This window comes from Triticum dicoccoides, chromosome 2B (genome assembly GCF_002162155.2).
Source record: "Triticum dicoccoides isolate Atlit2015 ecotype Zavitan chromosome 2B, WEW_v2.0, whole genome shotgun sequence".
NCBI lineage: Eukaryota > Viridiplantae > Streptophyta > Magnoliopsida > Poales > Poaceae > Triticum > Triticum dicoccoides.
Genome location: NC_041383.1, coordinates 123,490,342 through 123,508,412, shown reverse-complemented (window position 1 = coordinate 123,508,412; position 18,071 = coordinate 123,490,342).

Below are 18,071 nucleotides of genomic sequence, written 5' to 3'. Positions count from 1 at the left end.
TCGGATCGGTCGGATCGTGAAGACGTACGACTACATCAACCGCGTTGTCATAACGCTTCCGCTTACGGTCTACGAGGGTACGTGGACAACACTCTCTCCTCTCATTGCTATGCCATCACCATGATCTTGTGTGTACGTAGGAATTTTTTTGAAATTACTACATTCCCCAACACTATATATACCCCTCCACCTCCTCTTCATTCGTAGAGAGAGCCATCAGACTGAACCTACACTTCCAGCATCCTATCTCTGAGAGAGAACTACCTACTCATGTGTTGAGGCCAAGATATTCCATTCCTACCATATGAATCTTGATCTCTAGCCTTCCCCAAGTTGCTTTCCACTCAAATCTTCTTTCAACCAGATCCAAATCCTATGAGAGAGAGTTGAGTGTTGGGGAGACTATCATTTGAAGCACAAGAGCAAGGAGTTCATCATCAACGCACCATTTGTTACTTCTTGAAGAGTGGTGTCTCCTAGATTGGCTAGGTGTCACTTGGGAGCCTCCGACAAGATTGTGGACTTGAACCAAGGAGTTTGTAAGGGCAAGGAGATCGCCTACTTCATGAAGATCTACCGCTAGTGAGGCAAGTCCTTCGTGGGCGATGACCATGGTGGGATAGACAAGGTTGCTTCTTCGTGTACCCTTCGTGGGTGGAGCCCTCCGTGGACTTGCGCAACCGTTACCCTTCGTGGGTCGAAGTCTCCATCAACGTGGATGTACGATAGCACCACCTATCGGAACCATGCCAAAAACATCCGTGTCTCTAATTGCGTTTGAATCCTCCAAACCCTTCCCTTTACATTCTTGCAAGTTGCATGCTTTACTTTCCACTGCTCATATACTCTTTGCATGCTTGCTTGCTATATGTTGTGAATGTTAAACTTGTGCCTAAACTCCACTTAAGCTTTAGAAAGGTTAAAAACTGCAACTTTGGTACTTAGTGTCTAATCACCCCCCTCTAGACACCTCTTCTCAAGGTCCTACAAGTGGTATCAGAGCATTGGTCTCCATTGCCTTGGTTTAATCACCATTGGAGGAAGATGGATGATTCTACTTTGGGGAGTCTTAGACATAGAGTGCCTATTCTTGATGGAGAGTATTTTCATGAGTGGAAAAATGAGATGCTTGTAATTTTCAATCAATATCATTTAAACAAGTACATTGCTAGCCCTTGTGCACCTTATGTTGACCCTATGCACCCAACCCATGATGAGTCAATTGACATGGTTAGGAATCTTAGAACTGCCGAACTTATCCTTAGAGGATTGCCTAGAAACTTGATCGGATGTTTGCCTACTTTTAAGTGTGCCTATACTATATGGAAATTTCTTGAGGAACGATTTCCAGATTATTCATTTAAAAATCTTGATGAAATTCTCCGTAAGTCTATTGCTTTGAGTAAAATGAATACTAGTGATCCTATGTTTGGTGATCGTCTATTTGAGCTTACAAACCTTATGCATGCCAAAGGAAATGTTGGTATTATTAGTGACATTATTTCCGAAGCTATAAGAATTCATAGACAAGATCATTGTCAAACTCACTCTAACGAATCACCCTCTCTAGGATTTGATCCACCACATGACGATGTTGAACATGGATACTATGATGAGGATGATGATAGTGATTTTGATCTTGATGATGCAATGAGACATTTTGGTCTTATGGCAAATCTTCGGGGATATATGTCAGGAGGAAATGAATGGGTTCTTAATAGTGGATGTACCGATCACATGACCGGAGATAAAGACATGTTTCGTGAGCTTGCTAATAATGATAGTCCTCGAAAGTATGTCACTTTCGGTGACAACTCAAAGGGTAAGGTGGTTGGCCTCGGTAAGGTGGCCATATCACATGATAGCTCCATACAAAATGTCATGCTCGTTGAATCTCCTGGTTACAACTTACTTTCAGTATCTAGACTTGCTGATTTCGGTTTCAATGTCCTATTTACTGAAGTAGATTGCCAAGTGTTTCGTCGAGACAATCATAAAATGGTCTTTACCGGTGTGCGTAGAGGTGATCTATACATTGTTGATTTCACTAAAAAGGCTCAACCTAAAACTTGCTTCATTGCTAAATCCTCAAAAGGCTGGTTATGGCATAGATGATTAGGTCATGTTGGTATGCAAAACCTTGACAAGCTTATTAAGGGAAATCACATCCTTGGAGTTAATGATGTCATTTTTGATAAGGATAGACTTTGCAGTGCTTGTCAAGCAGGTAAACAGGTTGGAGGAAGGCATCTCGTGAAGAACATCATGACCACAAAGAGGCCACTTGAGCTACTTCACATGGATCTCTTTGGTCCCAACTCTTACAAGAGTCTCGATGGAAATTCGTTTGGTCTAGTTATAGTTGATGATTTTTCTAGATTTGCGTGGGTGTTCTTTCTTGATGATAAATCGCAGGTCCAAAAGATCTTCAAAAACTTCACTAGGAAGGCCCAAAATAAATTTGAAGTGAAGATCAAGAAGGTTCGCAGCGACAACGGAACAGAGTTCAAGAACGCAAATGTGGACACCTTTCTTGTCGAAGAAGGGGTTTCACACAAGTTCTCGGCTACGTACACACCTCAACAAAATGGAGTTGTTGAGAGGAAGAACCGGACGCTCATCGAAATGGCGAGAACGATGCTTGATGAGTACAAGACGCCGAAGCACTTTTGGGCAGAAGCGGTTGAGACAGCTTGTCATGTAACAAATCGCTTGTATCTTCACAAGCTAGTCGGCAAGACGGCATACGAGCTCCTCACCGGTAACAAACCCCAAGTTGGATACTTTCGAGTATTCGGCTCAAAGTGCTACATTCTTGATAAGCATCGTCATTCTAAATTTGCTCCTAAGTCTCATGAAGGTTTCCTACTAGGTTATGGCTCAAACTCTCACACATACCGTGTCTATAACAATTTCACCCGAAAGGATGAAGAGACGGTAGATGTGAAGTTTGATGAATCTAACGGCTCGCAAGTAGAGCAATTGCCAATTGATGTAGGAGACAAAGATCCTTCGGAAGCAATCCAAGACTTGTCTATTGGCAAGGTCCGTCAAACAGAGGTGAAGGAGAGTACCTCGTCCGTCCAAGTGGAAGCTTCTACTTCACGACAAGGTGAACCAAGAGTTGATACGGAAGCATCCACAAGTGGGACACACCAAGATGAAGAAAATGAGGAAGTGCATCAAGATGAACATCAACAACCTCCTTCTCCACCACGACAAGAGAATGACAACGCAAACAATGAAGAAGGCCAAGAAGAAGAACAAGATGAAGAAGATATTCAACGAAGACCCAAGCAAAAGCTATCACGAGTTCGAGCAAGAATATCTAAAGATCATCCCATCGAGCAAATCTACAATGACATTCAAACCGGGAGAATCACTCGCTCAAAAACTCGTTTAGCTAACTTTTGTGAAAACTATTCTTTCATATCTAGCGTTGAACCTATGAAGGTTGAAGAAGCATTGGAAGATCCGGAATGGATAAATGCTATGCATGAAGAGCTACACAACTTTGAGAGGAACCAAGTTTGGACATTGGTTGAGAAGCCCGACAACAACCACAACATCATCGGTACCAAATGGGTGTTTCGCAACAAGCAAGATGAAGATGGACAAGTAGTTTTCAACAAATCATGTCTCGTCGCCCAAGGCTACACACAAGTCGAAGGTATGGACTATGGTGATACTTACGCCCCTGTTGCTAGACTTGAGTCCATTCGCATCTTACTTGCCTATGCTAATCACCATGATATCACCTTGTACCAAATGGACATTAAAAGTGCTTTTCTAAATGGTGAAATAGAGGAGGAAGTTTATGTTAAACAACCTCCCGGTTTTGTCAATCCTAAGAAACCCAATCATGTTTACAAACTTCACAAAGCTCTTTATGGTCTTAAACAAGCTCCTAGAGCATGGTATAAATGCTTGACCAAGTTCCTTATTGAAAAAGGTTTTGAAATTGGGAAAATTGATTCTACTCTTTTTACTAAAAGGGTTAATGGTGAACGATTTGTGTGCCAAATTTATGTTGATGATATTATATTTGGTTCAACTAACCCTCATTTTAGTGAAAAGTTTGGAAAGCTAATGTCGGAGAAGTTTGAGATGTCTATGATGAGTGAACTCAAATTCTTTCTTGGGTTGCAAATCAAGCAAACTAAGGAAGGTACTTTTGTCTCTCAAACAAAGTACACCAAGGACTTATTCAAGAAGTTGAATATGCAAGAATGCAAAGGTATGACTACACCCATGCCTACTAGTGGACATCTTGACTTAACCAAAGATGATGAACCGGTTGATCAAAAGGTTTATCACTCTATGATTGGATCATTGTTATATCTATGTGATTCACGTCCCGATATTATGCTAAGTGTGTGCATGTGTGCACGATATCAAGTTGCTCCTAAGGAATGTCATCTTAAGGCCGTGAAAAGGATAGTGAGATACTTAATACATACACCAAATTTTGGCATTTGGTATCCTAAGAGGGCCTCTTTCGATCTTGTTGGCTACTCCAACTCGGACTATGCCGGAGACAAGGTTGATAGAAAGTCCACTTCAGGTACTTGTCAATTTCTTGGTAGATCTCTTGTGTCTTGGTACTCCAAAAAACAAAACTCGGTATCCTTATCCACTGCCGAAGCGGAATACATTGCCGCTGGTTCATGTTGTGCTCAATTACTTTGGATGACCCAAACTCTTAAAGATTATGGGATATATGTGAAACATGTTCCATTGCTTTGTGACAACGAAAGTGCTATCAAAATTGGTCATAATCCTGTGCAACATTCTCGAACTAAGCATATTGAAGTTCATCATCATTTCATTCGAGATCATGTTGCTAAGGGTGACATTGATCTTAAGCATGTTCTCACCGAAAAGCAATTAGCGGATATATTCACTAAACCTCTTGATGAGAAAGTGTTTTGCAAGTTAAGAGGAGAATTGAACATCATTGATGCTTCAAACTTGGAGTAGAAACTCCATTGGATACATGCAAGACATGAGCTTATGACTAATCCTTGATATTCTCTTATGATGAAAATCTTATGTCTTGGATATATTTGTATCTTGCATGTTCTCTAACCCATGTAGGTACTTGGTTGAATCAAATTCCATGAGATTGTAACCTACTCATATCTTGAGCAATCTCTACATCACCAAGTCTCTACACTATGGTGGTTGAAGACAAGGAAACACGGAACCATTCAAACACATCCTTTGACAAATTCTATATTGAGCTTCATGATTGTCATTTTTTTGATACACAAGTGCTCTTCCTTGCAAGAACTAACCCATGTAGGTAGATGGACTCAAATTCCAAGTGGTGCTCCAAACCCTTGATGAGCTACATCAACCTTGAGCAACCCACACAAGTTCAACTACATGGACACCACCACCATCCAAGGTATGTTATTCCATATTAGAGAAGCTTTACTCCAAGTCATGAGCTAAAGCAACTCGACAAGATGTGAATACATCAAGATGCTTAAACAAAAAATGGCAACCCCATTTTGAGCTTAAACAATGAGTATGACCTATGATCAAGTGATCTCACTTGACTCCTAAGTCAATATACTCTAACATAGGTGACTTTGTCGCCGACCATCTCTAGATGAAGTTCTCTTGTGTTCTCTTCTGTGTTTTTGCATTTGTCTCATGCATATGTGTTTCCCCTTTCAAAAAAAAACTTCATCCAGATTTCTTTCTGTTTGCTCTGCATTTTCTGCACCCAATTCCTTGCATATCTTTCAGTAAATTCCTTGCAAATCTTTGTGAGATCTTATTATATCAGTGAGCTGAGGTGACAAGTGTTTTCTCTGTGATGAACTTGGTTACACCGATTTGTTATTTTCGGTCCAACCGAATCCTTTCAGTCCAACCGAAGCATACCACTCGGTGCCACCTATTTCACAACAGGAAAAACAGCTTGCCACTTATTATGTGTTTCTTCTGATCCAGCTCCACTCAATGAATCTTGTCCTCTACAAGCATCACATTTTTATCATTGCTTTATGTTGTAACTTAAGGATCAAACCCATTCACGACAAATTCCAGAGGGGGAGAGAGATTACATATTTATCAAGCCCTTCTTGGAAATTGATGTCAAAGGGGGAGAGAGAGATCACATCAAAGCTTATCTTTTAGAGAGAGAGATCACATCAGAGAGAGAGTATCACCTTCTCAGGGGGAGAGAGATCTCCAGGGGGAGAGAATACTAGTATAGAGTATTTCTCAAGGATCCCAGATGCTTGGTGTTCAAGAGGAGAGATGCCACATGTCTTCTTGAGGGGAAAGACATGTTCATATGTGCTTATTTGCATTAGTTTGCATTAGCTCTGTTCATTCATATCTTTTAGCTCTGATTTTCTGTTCCCTATCTTCTCCCAGTATCCCATGCTAGATTCAGGGGGAGCAAGACATCTAAGGGAAAGAAATCATCTAAATTCATTGCATATCTTTACTCTTGGGGACATGTCTAATCCAATGTAGTACTTAGTACTCACTCTCTACATGTCATCCCAGTCTTGGTATTCTTGTGGTTTCTTTTGTTTGCTCTGGCTAGTAGATGCATCTCTGTTATCTAACCTTGTTTACGCAGGTTCATTCCATCCTAAGCCAACTCAAGACTACAAAGTAAGTATATGCATCACAATCATGTGTATGAGGAATTCTTGCTGATGTACATACTGTTTGCAAGAAGGAATCATGGGCATGAAGGTATTTCCTTTAATACTTTTTGCTCTGATGCATATGGCCAAGATACATGTAACACATTGCCTGCTCTATCATGGTTATGCTATCACATGCCTCTATTCCATATTTACATGATTGCATACATGCAGGGGGAGCCTATGCTTGTTACATGTCCTTCCAAAGCTTTACTTGCTATTCTTTATATCATTATCTAAAGCTTTGATGTATGTTGTCATCAATTACCAAAAAGGGGGAGATTGAAAGCACAAGTGCTCCCTAGGTGGTTTTGGTAATTAATGTCAACATATCTCTTGTTGGACTAACACTTTTATCTAGTATGTTTCAGATAAGTTCAACAATGGAGTGGCATGGACTAAAGGATGTGGGAACTCCTTCAAGATGCTAAGGACAAAGGATTGGGTCAAGCTTCAAGCTCAAGACTCTTCATTTTATATTTTAGTGATCCAAGATCACATTGAGTCTATAGGAAAAGCCAATACTATCAAGGAGGGATGAGGTGTTCCTTAATGAGTTTCTTGCTCCACAGTGCTTAGTGATGTGCTCCAAATACCCTCAACTACTTTCCCACTTCCACACATATGTCCTAAAACCTAAAGTCAAACTCGGCCCCACTGATTCTACCTATCCGGCGCCACCGAGTTTGGATGTCTTAGCCACTGCCACAAACCATAGGCAAATCAGTCTCACCGATAGGGATCTCGGTCTCATCGAGATGGGATTGTAATCTCTCTGTGTATGTCCATTCTCAAAATCGGTCTCACCGAGTTTGAGCAATCGGCACTACCGAGATTACAATGCAAACTTTCTGGTTAACTTATTACCAAAATCGGTCTCACCGAGTTTGAGTAATCGGTCCAATCGAGTTTGCCTGACCAACTCTCTGGAAAGCTAATTACCAAAATTGGTCTCACCGAGTTTGTGTAATCGGTCTTACCGAGATTATGTTATGCCCTAACCCTAACCATATCGGTCCTACCGAGTGGCATTTCGGTCCCACCGAAAATCCTAACGGTCACTAGATTTGCTGAATCGGTCCGACCAAGTTTCTCAATTCGGTCCCACCGAGTTTGGAAAATTGTGTGTAACGGTTAGATTTTGTGTGGAGGCTATATATACCCCTCCACCTCCTCTTCATTCATAGAGAGAGCCTGTCAGGACCCCGACTCAATGCCACATCGATCTAGCATGTAACACCTCATATCACTTTGCGGCCTCACGCACGGTATTCCCACGGGTGTCGCCTTACCTTAGCCCGGGACCGTTTGCGCCTTTTGGCACACGTATATGACGGTGTCGCTAGCATCCATATGATAAGGAGCCCGGGCTGACATGGCTAGTCGTAAACCCAAAGTGGCACAGACTTACAGGGACAGGCATCCATGACCCAGCATCGAACGTGTCGGTCATCAGCGAGTGAATCCAGGCTGTAGCACTGGGCTAACAGGACTCCGGTGAACCGGGCTGTAGCGGGCTAACAGGACTCCAGTATTCATTGCGTGACATTTCCCCAAAGGGACAGACACAGGAACGAAGAAGGACACATGCCGGCCAGCCTAAGTGTTCCGGAGCAGTAGCAAGCTACCATGGCTCGGTGGAAACACTAGGAGACATTTCCCGATAAGAGAGGCTACTAGAGATAAACAACTAGATAGTCAGATCCCACACATACCAAGCATTTCAATAACATACACACAATATGCTCGATATGTGCAAACACAACATGGCATCACAACATGACTCTACGACTCAAGTAATTTATTCAATAGGCTCCGAGGAGCGAGATATTACAAACAGGGGTCTCATGACCCAACATTCAGAGCATACAAATCAAAGCACAAGCGGAAGCTATCATGTCTGGGTATAGACATCTATAAATGAAAAAGGCTGAGAAGCCTGACTATCTATCAGATCCTGCCGAGGGCACAAGATCGTAGCTGAGGTAACAAGCTAAACGTCGAAGTCCACGTGGAACTACTAGTGAGACTGAAGTCTCTCTGCAAAAACATAAAATAGGCAAACGTGAGTACAAATGTACCCAGCAAGACTTACATCAGAACTAACTACATATGCATCATTTTCAACAAGGGGATGGTGGGGTTTAACTGCAGCAAGCCAGCTTTGACTCGGTGGCTAACCTGAACTATGACTGCAAGTAACTCTTTTGAGGTGGCGCACACGAGTCCACATATTCACCATATCAATACACCACTATGGATCCGCTCCCGTCTCCCTACGAGAACGCCATCCATAGCACTCACGCTTATCTTGCGTATTTTAGAGTATCCACTTTCACTTGTCTATGAACTGATATAAGCAACCCAGAGGTCCTTTTCCGCGGACACGGCTATTCGAATAGATGATGTTAACCCTGCAGGGGTGTACTTCTTCACACACGCTCTCACCACTTACCGCCGTTTACACGACATGTACTCGGCAACCTTCAAGCGGAAGCCCAACGTGGGTGTCGGCCACGGCCTGCCTAAACACTCAAGTCTCTAGTCCAGGTTTATCGCCTATTCGGGTTCCATCCATGAGGAGATCCGGTCGGAGTTTCGCTCACAGCCCCAAACGATGTGAACAGGGTTCCCGAGACACCAAACGGGCGCCCGGTACACCGTGCCACGTGCCTACCGCATCACAGCCCACCCCTACGGTCAGCGCTGCGCACGGCCTCCAGCATACTACAAACACCAGAAACTACTTGCAACTCCTGGACAGAGGACAAGGGTGATCAAGAAGCCGAGAGGGTCCATTGGTTTCGGGCCCAATGCGTGGTAGTAGCTGAATCATGGATCACAAACACAGAACTCAGTTCCTGAGGACGGCTGCAATGAGACAACCCACCATGTACTCCTACATGGCCTCTCACCGCTACCTTTACCAAATCGTATTCACACACTTAGCTCACACACAGTAGGACATGTTCACACACCTCTGATTCATCCCCGATGAATCAGACCTGACTCAACTCTAAGCAGTAGCAGGCATGACAAACAAGCATGAATGAGTAGGCACAACAGGGCTCAAACAACTCCTACTCATGCTAGTGTGTTTCATCTATTTACTGTGGCAATGACAGGTCATGCAGAGGATAAAGGGGTTCAGCTACCGCAGTAAGTAACAGGTGAATCGGTGTTGTCCTAATGCATTAAAAGAGAGCAGGAGCGAGAGAGTAGGATTGTATCGGAATGAACAAGGGGTTTTGCTTGCCTGGCACTTCTGAAGATAACATTGAGTCTTCATCAGTGTCAACGATCGCATCATCGGTATCACGTCTATCGAGAGGGGACAAATACCGGCAACACAGAAGGGAACACAATCAATGCAATGCACAATATGATGCATGATCATGACATGGCAAAATGAATGTGTTTTGGGCTAATGCAACTAGCAACAGATTAAATGAAGTTGGTTTGAATACAAGATTCAAATTCAAACTCCATATGTGATTATTCAAATGCCATTTAATTGATTTGTGCTAAACAACACCTATAAGTTGTTCTAACATGCATGAAAATGGTACAGATGGATTCCTTGAATTTTTCTGATAATTTTTCATATATAATTTATTTAATTTGGAGTTACGGTTGAATTTTTATGATTTATTGAAGTTTATACAATTTCTGGAATTATAAATCATTTCCTAATTTATTTTAATTCTAGAAAGGAATTATTGCGTCAGCATGACCTCATGCTGACCTCAGCAGGTCAACGGGCGCCGTCCAGGTCAAACTGACCTGTGGGACCCATATGTCAGCGTCACAGTTAGTTAAGAGGGGGTTATCTGCTTAATTAAAGGATTAGGGGGGTCGGGGCCCACTGGTCAGTGTTAGTGGCTAATTAGGTTTAGTTAATGGCCTGGGGCCCACATGTCAGTGAGAGAGAGGGGAGGGTCAAACCGGGCAGTGGGTTAACCCACGCCGGTCAACGGTCAGCGGTCGCCGGCGTTTAGCCGCCGGCGAGTCCCGACGCGGTGGTGCGCTGCGGAAATGGCCTACAGAGCGCCGTTTGGCGCGCGGAGCACGACTACGGGATGCGGACGCTCGTCCGCATCCAACCAGGGTGGTGGCGCGGCCGGGGAGTGGCCGGAGAGTGGTCGGCGACGAGCTTTAGCGGCGGCCGGAGTTCGGGCGAGGTCGGGGTTGGCGTTAGGGGGCACGGGAGGGGAAGCTGGTGTGTGAGTTAGGTTCCTGGTGAGGTGTGGAGCACGTTGCCGTGCTCGGTAGCTAGCTCCGGTGGCTCTGGCCTTGTCCGCGTCATCGCCAGCGGTGAGGAGCTCACGGCCCCGGTGAAAAGGGCGGCTAGCGTGCGGGAACGAGCGCGGGGAGGAGGGGAAATGGAACAGGAGCTCACAGCGGATCCGGTAGAGGCAACGGCGAGGCCGGGGAGGGGCTGGAGCTCGCGAATCCTCGAAAGTTCGCCGGCGGCCGAAGGTTGGGGACGAGCTCCGGGAAGACGCTACAGGGCTCCCGCGGTCGAATGGGTTGGTGTAGAAGACGCAGAAGGCGATGGCGGTTCCTCTGAACTCATCGGAGAGGCACGGGGTGGACGGTGGCCGCGGTGATGCTCGTCGGCGGCGACGGGTGTGTTCGGTGGCTGCGCGCGAGAGAGCCAGAGGAAGAGAGGAGCTCAGGGAGAGAGTGAGAGGCCTGGGGGGGCGTGGCTGTCTCCGTGGCACTAGAAGGGCCTCGAGGGCGTGAGGCAGGCAGGGAGGAGGCCACGGCGTCGCCAGCGCTCTCGCCACGCACCTGCCTGTCCTCCTGGCAGGAGGAAGAAGACCACACAGCCCCTGGTGGGCTGGGCCTCTTCTGCCAGGTAAAGCCCAGGTGAGGTTTCTGCTCTGTTTTATTTTTTTCTTCTGTTTTGTTTTATTTAATTTATTTTGCCACTGTTTTGAATTTAAAATAATTCAAACAATGCCAAAAACTCCTCTGAATATTTTATATTGCTAGATGGACTTTTCCAAAAGCTTATAAAATATTTCCGGGGGTATTTGAAATTATATTCTAGTTATATGAATATAATTCAAATTCAAATAGCTAATGAATTAAATCCAAAGTCCCAAAAATAATTCCTTAAAAATGTTCAAATATTTTGGTTGGGACCAGAACCCTTACCAAAAATTATCAAACATTTAAGAAGAGCATTTTGGAGCAATGAATGAGATTTCTAGGGTTTTTGCCCCTCTTTTATTTAAGTTTTTGAGGCTTCCAAAATTCCTCAGTTCAGGTTTCAATAATTTAAACATGATGCACACATGAAGCTAGCCTAGAGCACTACCAGCAGCTAGGGATGTGACAGAGCCATCAGACTGAACCTACACTTCCAGCATCCTATCTCTGAGAGAGAACTACCTACTCATGTGTTGAGGCCAAGATATTCCATTTCTACCATATGAATCTTGATCTCTAGCCTTCCCCAAGTTGCTTTCCACTCAAATCTTCTTTCAACCAGATCCAAATCCCGTGAGAGAGAGTTGAGTGTTGGGGAGACTATCATTTGAAGCACAAGAGCAAGGAGTTCATCATCAACGCACCATTTGTTACTTCTTGGAGAGTGGTGTCTCCTAGATTGGCTAGGTGTCACTTGGGAGCCTCCGACAAGATTGTGGAGTTGAACCAAGGAGTTTGTAAGGGCAAGGAGATCGCCTACTTCGTGAAGATCTACCTCTAGTGAGGCAAGTCCTTCATGGGCGACGGCCATGGTGGGATAGACAAGGTTGCTTCTTTGTGTACCCTTCATGGGTGGAGCCCTCCGTAGACTCGCATAACCGTTACCCTTCGTGGGTTGAAGTCTACATCAACGTGGATGTACGATAGCACCACCTATCGGAACCACGCCAAAAACATTCGTGTCTCCAATTGCGTTTGAATCCTCCAAACCCTTCCTTTTACATTCTTGCATGTTGCATGCTTTACTTTCGGCTGCTCATATACTCTTTGCATGCTTGCTCGCTATATGTTGCGAATGTTAAACTTGTGCCTAAACTCCACTTAAACTTTAAAAAGGTTAAAAACTGCAACTTTGGTACTTAGTGTCTAATCACCCCCCCTCTAGACACCTCTTCTCAAGGTCCTCCAACCCTCAATACAACGCTATGAAATCTCATATTTTCAGAAAAAATAAGGGAGAAAGAATTAGCGCGTTTCATGAGACGGAGCTGCCGCCGTCTCCTATTCTTCATTGGGAGGCCAAATCTGGAGTCTGCTTGGGGCTCCGGAGAGGGGGATCTTCGATCTTCGTCATCACCAACACATCTCCATCGCAATTCCATGATGCTCCCCAGCTGGAGTAATTCCTTCGTAGGCTCGCTGGTTGGTGAGGAGTTGGATGAAATTGATCATGTAATCGAGTTAGTTTTGTTAGGGCCTGATCCCTAGTATACACTATGTTCTAAGATTGATGTTGCTATGACTTTGCCATGCTTAATGCTTGTCACTTTGGGCCCGGGTGCCATGATTTCAGATCTGAACCATTTATGCTATCACCATTATATCCATGTTTTATATCTGATCTTGCAAGTTATAGTCACCTACTACGTGTTATGATCTGGCAACCCCGGAGTGACAATAGTCGAGACCACTCCCGGCGATGACCGTAGTTTGAGGAGTTCATGTATTCATCGTGTGTTAATGCTTTGTTCTGGTTCTCTATTAAAAAGAGGCCTTAATATCCCTTAGTTTCCAATAGGACCCTGCTGCCACGGGAGGGTAGGACAAAAGATGTCATGCAAGTTCTTTCCATAAGCACGTATGACTATTTACGGAATACATGCCTACATTATATTTATGAACTGGAGCTAGTGCTGTATCGCCCTAGGTTATAACTGTCTCATGATGAATATCATCCAATGAGTCACTGATCCAATGGCTACGAATTTATCTTATATTGTTCTTGCTAAGTTACTACTGTTGCTACTGCTATCGTTACTGCTACAATATCACTGCTATCACTGTTACTGTTACTATTGCTGCTATCATCAAAACTATCATACTACTGTGCTACTAATCACTTTGCTGCAGATAATTAATCTCCAGGTGTGGTTGAATTGACAACTCAGCTGCTAATACCTTCAAATAATCTTTGACTCCCCTTGTGTCGAATCTATAAATTTGGGTTGAATATTCTACCCTCGAAAACTGTTGCGATCCCCTATACTTGTGGGTTATCAAGACCTTTTCTGGTGCCGTTGTCGGGGGGCATAGTTATATTTGTTGAGTCACTTGGGACTATTATCATATTATCACTATGAAGAATCTGAAGGATGCTAAGACTACGATTTTTCCCTCAAAGACAAGGGGAGGTAAGGAACTGCCATCCAGTTCTGCTTTAGATTCATCTTCTGTTATAAGTAAACTTGCAACTCCACAACATGCTATTAATTCTGATATGTCGCAAGTTATTGATGATGCTACTTCTGCTATGAATGCTAGTCATGATGATGATAGTACCTTGCTTGATGATGATGTGCCACTAGGTGAATTTCTTGATGAACAAATTGCTAGAGTAAGACAACATGATATTGTTGAATCTGATGATGAACTTGAAACTGAAAATCTTGAAACACCTACTAGAACTAGTCCTCCTAGATATGAATTGCCAAAGGTACCGGAAGGTTATACTATGAGTGAGGAGGCAACTATAGATATTCTTGCTTGTAAGGATAGAGATGATCTAGAGAAATTATTATGCAAGTATAAATAAAGATCTTTGAATGCTAAAATGAAATGTGATCCTGAGTTTGCTACTTCACCTATTGTTATTGCTGATAAGGATTATGAATTCTCTGTCGACCTAGAGTCTATCACTTTCGTTGAATCTGCTCCTTTCCATGGTTATGAAACTAAAACTATCATGGCACATCTTACTAAGTTGAATGATATAGCTACCCTTTTTGCTCATGATGAGAAGATTTGCTATTACTATATTCTCAAGTTATTTCCATTCTCATTAAAGGGTGATGCTAAAGATTGGTACAATACTCTTGCGCATGGTTGTGTGCGAAGTCCCCAGGATATGATCTATTACATCTCCGGAAAATATTTCCCTGCTCATAAGAAACAAGCTGCCTTGCAGAAATATTTAACTTTGTGCAAATTGAAGAAAAGAGTCCCCCACAAGCTTGGGGGAGGCTTCTCCAATTGCTTAATGCTTTGCCTGATCACCCTCTTAAGAAAAATGAAATACTTGATATCTTCTATAATGGACTAATTGATGCTTCTAGGGACTTCCTAGATAGTTGTGTTGGTTGTGTTTTCAGGGAATGAACTGTTGAGCAAGCTGAGGAATTATTGAATAACATATTGAAAAATCATGATAATTGGACTCCTCCTGGAAGACCTATTAAACCCACTCCGAAGAAGAGGGGTATCTTATATCTCAGTCTTGAAGATATGCAAGAGGCAAATAAATCTATGAAGGAAAAAGGTATTAAGGCCGAGGATGTTAAAAATTTACCACCTATCGAAGAAATACATGGACTCGAAGCATCACCACCACCCAAAGTGGTAGAGGTAAAATCTTTCATGAGATTCAATGATAGTGATGATCCTCGTAATAAACATCCTAGTCAATGCCTTTATGAGTTTGAAAATTACATTAGAAAGCAGGATCACTTCAATGCAAATGTTATGAAACAATTGAAATACAACTCGTATATGATTGCTCGCTTAAGTGACTTGTTATTTAGAATCTCAAATGATGTTAGAGGTGTAGGAAAACATGCCTCTATGGTTCAAACTCAATTAGAGCAAGTTGCTAAATCTCAAAGAGAGTTACTTGATGAAATCAACAATAATATAAGTGTCTTTGCTGTTAGAGTAGCAACTAGAGGAGGTAAAATGACTCAGGAACCACTTTATCCTGAGGGACACCCTAAGAGAGTTGAACAAGATTCTCAAAGGAACAACACCACTACACCTAGTTCTTCTAAAAAGAAAAACAAGAAGAAAAATGATAAGACTTTGCCTACCTCTGGTGAACCTGAAATAGAAAAACCTCCTGATAATGATAATGAAGTTTCTATCTCTGATGCTGAAAGTCAATCTGGTAATGAACACTCACCTTCTGATAATGAAAAGGATAGTGATGAGTTTGATGAAGATACTCAACCTAATGATAGAGAACCAGATATGATGTTGAGGTAGAACCAGTTGTTGATCTTGATAACCCACAACCTAAGAATAAAAGATATGACAAAAGAGACTTTGTTGCTAGAAGCATGGAAAGAAAAGAAAACCATTGATTCAAAAGCCTATGCCCTTTCCACCTAAGTCAACTAAAAAGAAAGATGATGAAGAATTTGAACACTTTGCTGAAATGGTTAGGCCAGTCTTTTTGCGTACTCGCTTGACTGATATCTTGAAAATGCCTCCTTATGCAAAGTATATGAAAGACATCATCACTAATAAGAGAAAAATACCAGAAGCTGAAATCTCCTCTATGCTTGCTAATTACACTTTCAAAGATGGAGTACCTAAAAAACTTGGAAATCTGGGAATACCTACTATACCTTGCTCCATTAAAATAAATTATGTGAAAACTGCTTTATGTGATTTGGGAGCTGGTGTTAGTGTTATGCCTTTCTCTTTATATAAAAGACTTGATTTGAATAAACTCACACCTACTGAAATATCTTATCAAATGGCTGATAAATCAACTGCCATACCTATCGGTATTTGTGAGGATGTGCCCGTTGTTGTTGCTAATGTTATTATTTTGACTGACTTTGTTATACTTGAGATTCCCGAGGATGAAAACATGTCGACTATCCTTGGTAGACCCTTCTTGAATACCGCAGGGGCTGTTATTGATTGCAATAAAAGCAAGCTCACTTTTCACATCAATGGTAGTGAGCATATGGTGCACTTTTCGAAGAAGCAATTCCAAGTGAATGGTATTAATGTTATTGAAAAAATCTCCGACAATCACTATTGGAAGTTTTCAACTACCTCTACCTACTGTCAAAAAGAAATATGAAATGCTTATTGTAGGGGACATTCATATCCCCATTGAGGTAACTTAGTGATTTACAAAAGTTCTTCGGTTTCATGCTAATCGAAAGTGGTTGTTAATAAGACTTGATCAACCTTATTAATGGATCATTTTTTAGAGGTATGAAGTTCATGAATTTAGTAAGCACTACCTTCTACCCCTACCTTTTGTTTTCTGTTTTTATTAGTTAAATAAAATAAAATGCCATGCTTTGTCTGTTTTCTGCTTTTTCCGTACAATAAAAAAATTGACCAAAAAATAGAAGTTCTCAGAATGCTCTGAAAACCTGACATGATTTTTTTTGAATATTTACAAATTTCTGGTGCAAATAATATCACAGGGAGATGCACCAGGTGGGCACAACCCACCTGAGCGCGCCAGGACCCCCAGACGTGCCCTGGTGGGTGTTGCCCACCTGGTGGGCCCCCTCACTTACTTCTTCCTCTCACACCACTCCATTCACCCAGAAAAAATTCACTATCACTCCTTCTCTCGTGTTCTTGCTCCCGAAACCGCGGATTTCGATCTCTTTGCTCGAAGCTCCGTTTCCGAAACTGTTTCGGGGATTTTTTGCTTGGTATGTGACTCCTCCATGTGTCCAATTGTTGGAAATATGCCCTAGAGGCAATAATAAAAGGATTATTATTATATTTCCTTGTTCATGATAATTGTCTTTTATTCATGCTATAATTGTATTATCCGGAAATCGTAATACACGTGTGAATACATAGACCACAACATGTCCCTAGTGAGCCTCTAGTTGACTAGATCGTTAATCAACAGATAGTCATGGTTTCCTGACTATAGACATTGGATGTCATTGATAACGAGATCACATCATTAGGAGAATGATGTGGTGGACAAGACCCAATCCTAAGCATAGCACAAGATCGTGTAATTCGTTTGCTAGAGCTTTTCCAATGTCAAGTATCTTTTCCTTAGACCATGAGATCGTGTAACTCCTGGATACCGTAGGAGTGCTTTGGGTGTACCAAACGTCACAACGTAACTGGGTGACTATAAAGGTATACTACGGGTATCTCCGAAAGTGTCCGTTGGGTTGACACGGATCGAGACTGGGATTTGTCACTCCGTATGACGGAGAGGTATCTCTGGGCCCACTCGGTAATGCATCATCATAATGAGCTCAAAGTGACCAAGTGTCTGGTCACGGGATCATGCATTACGGTACGAGTAAAGTGACTTGCAGGTAACGAGATTGAACGAGGTATTGGGATACCGACGATCGAATCTCGGGCAAGTAACATACCGATTGACAAAGGGAATTGTATATGGGGCTTCTTGAATCCTCGACATTGTGGTTCATCCGATGAGATCATCGAGGAGCATGTGGGCGC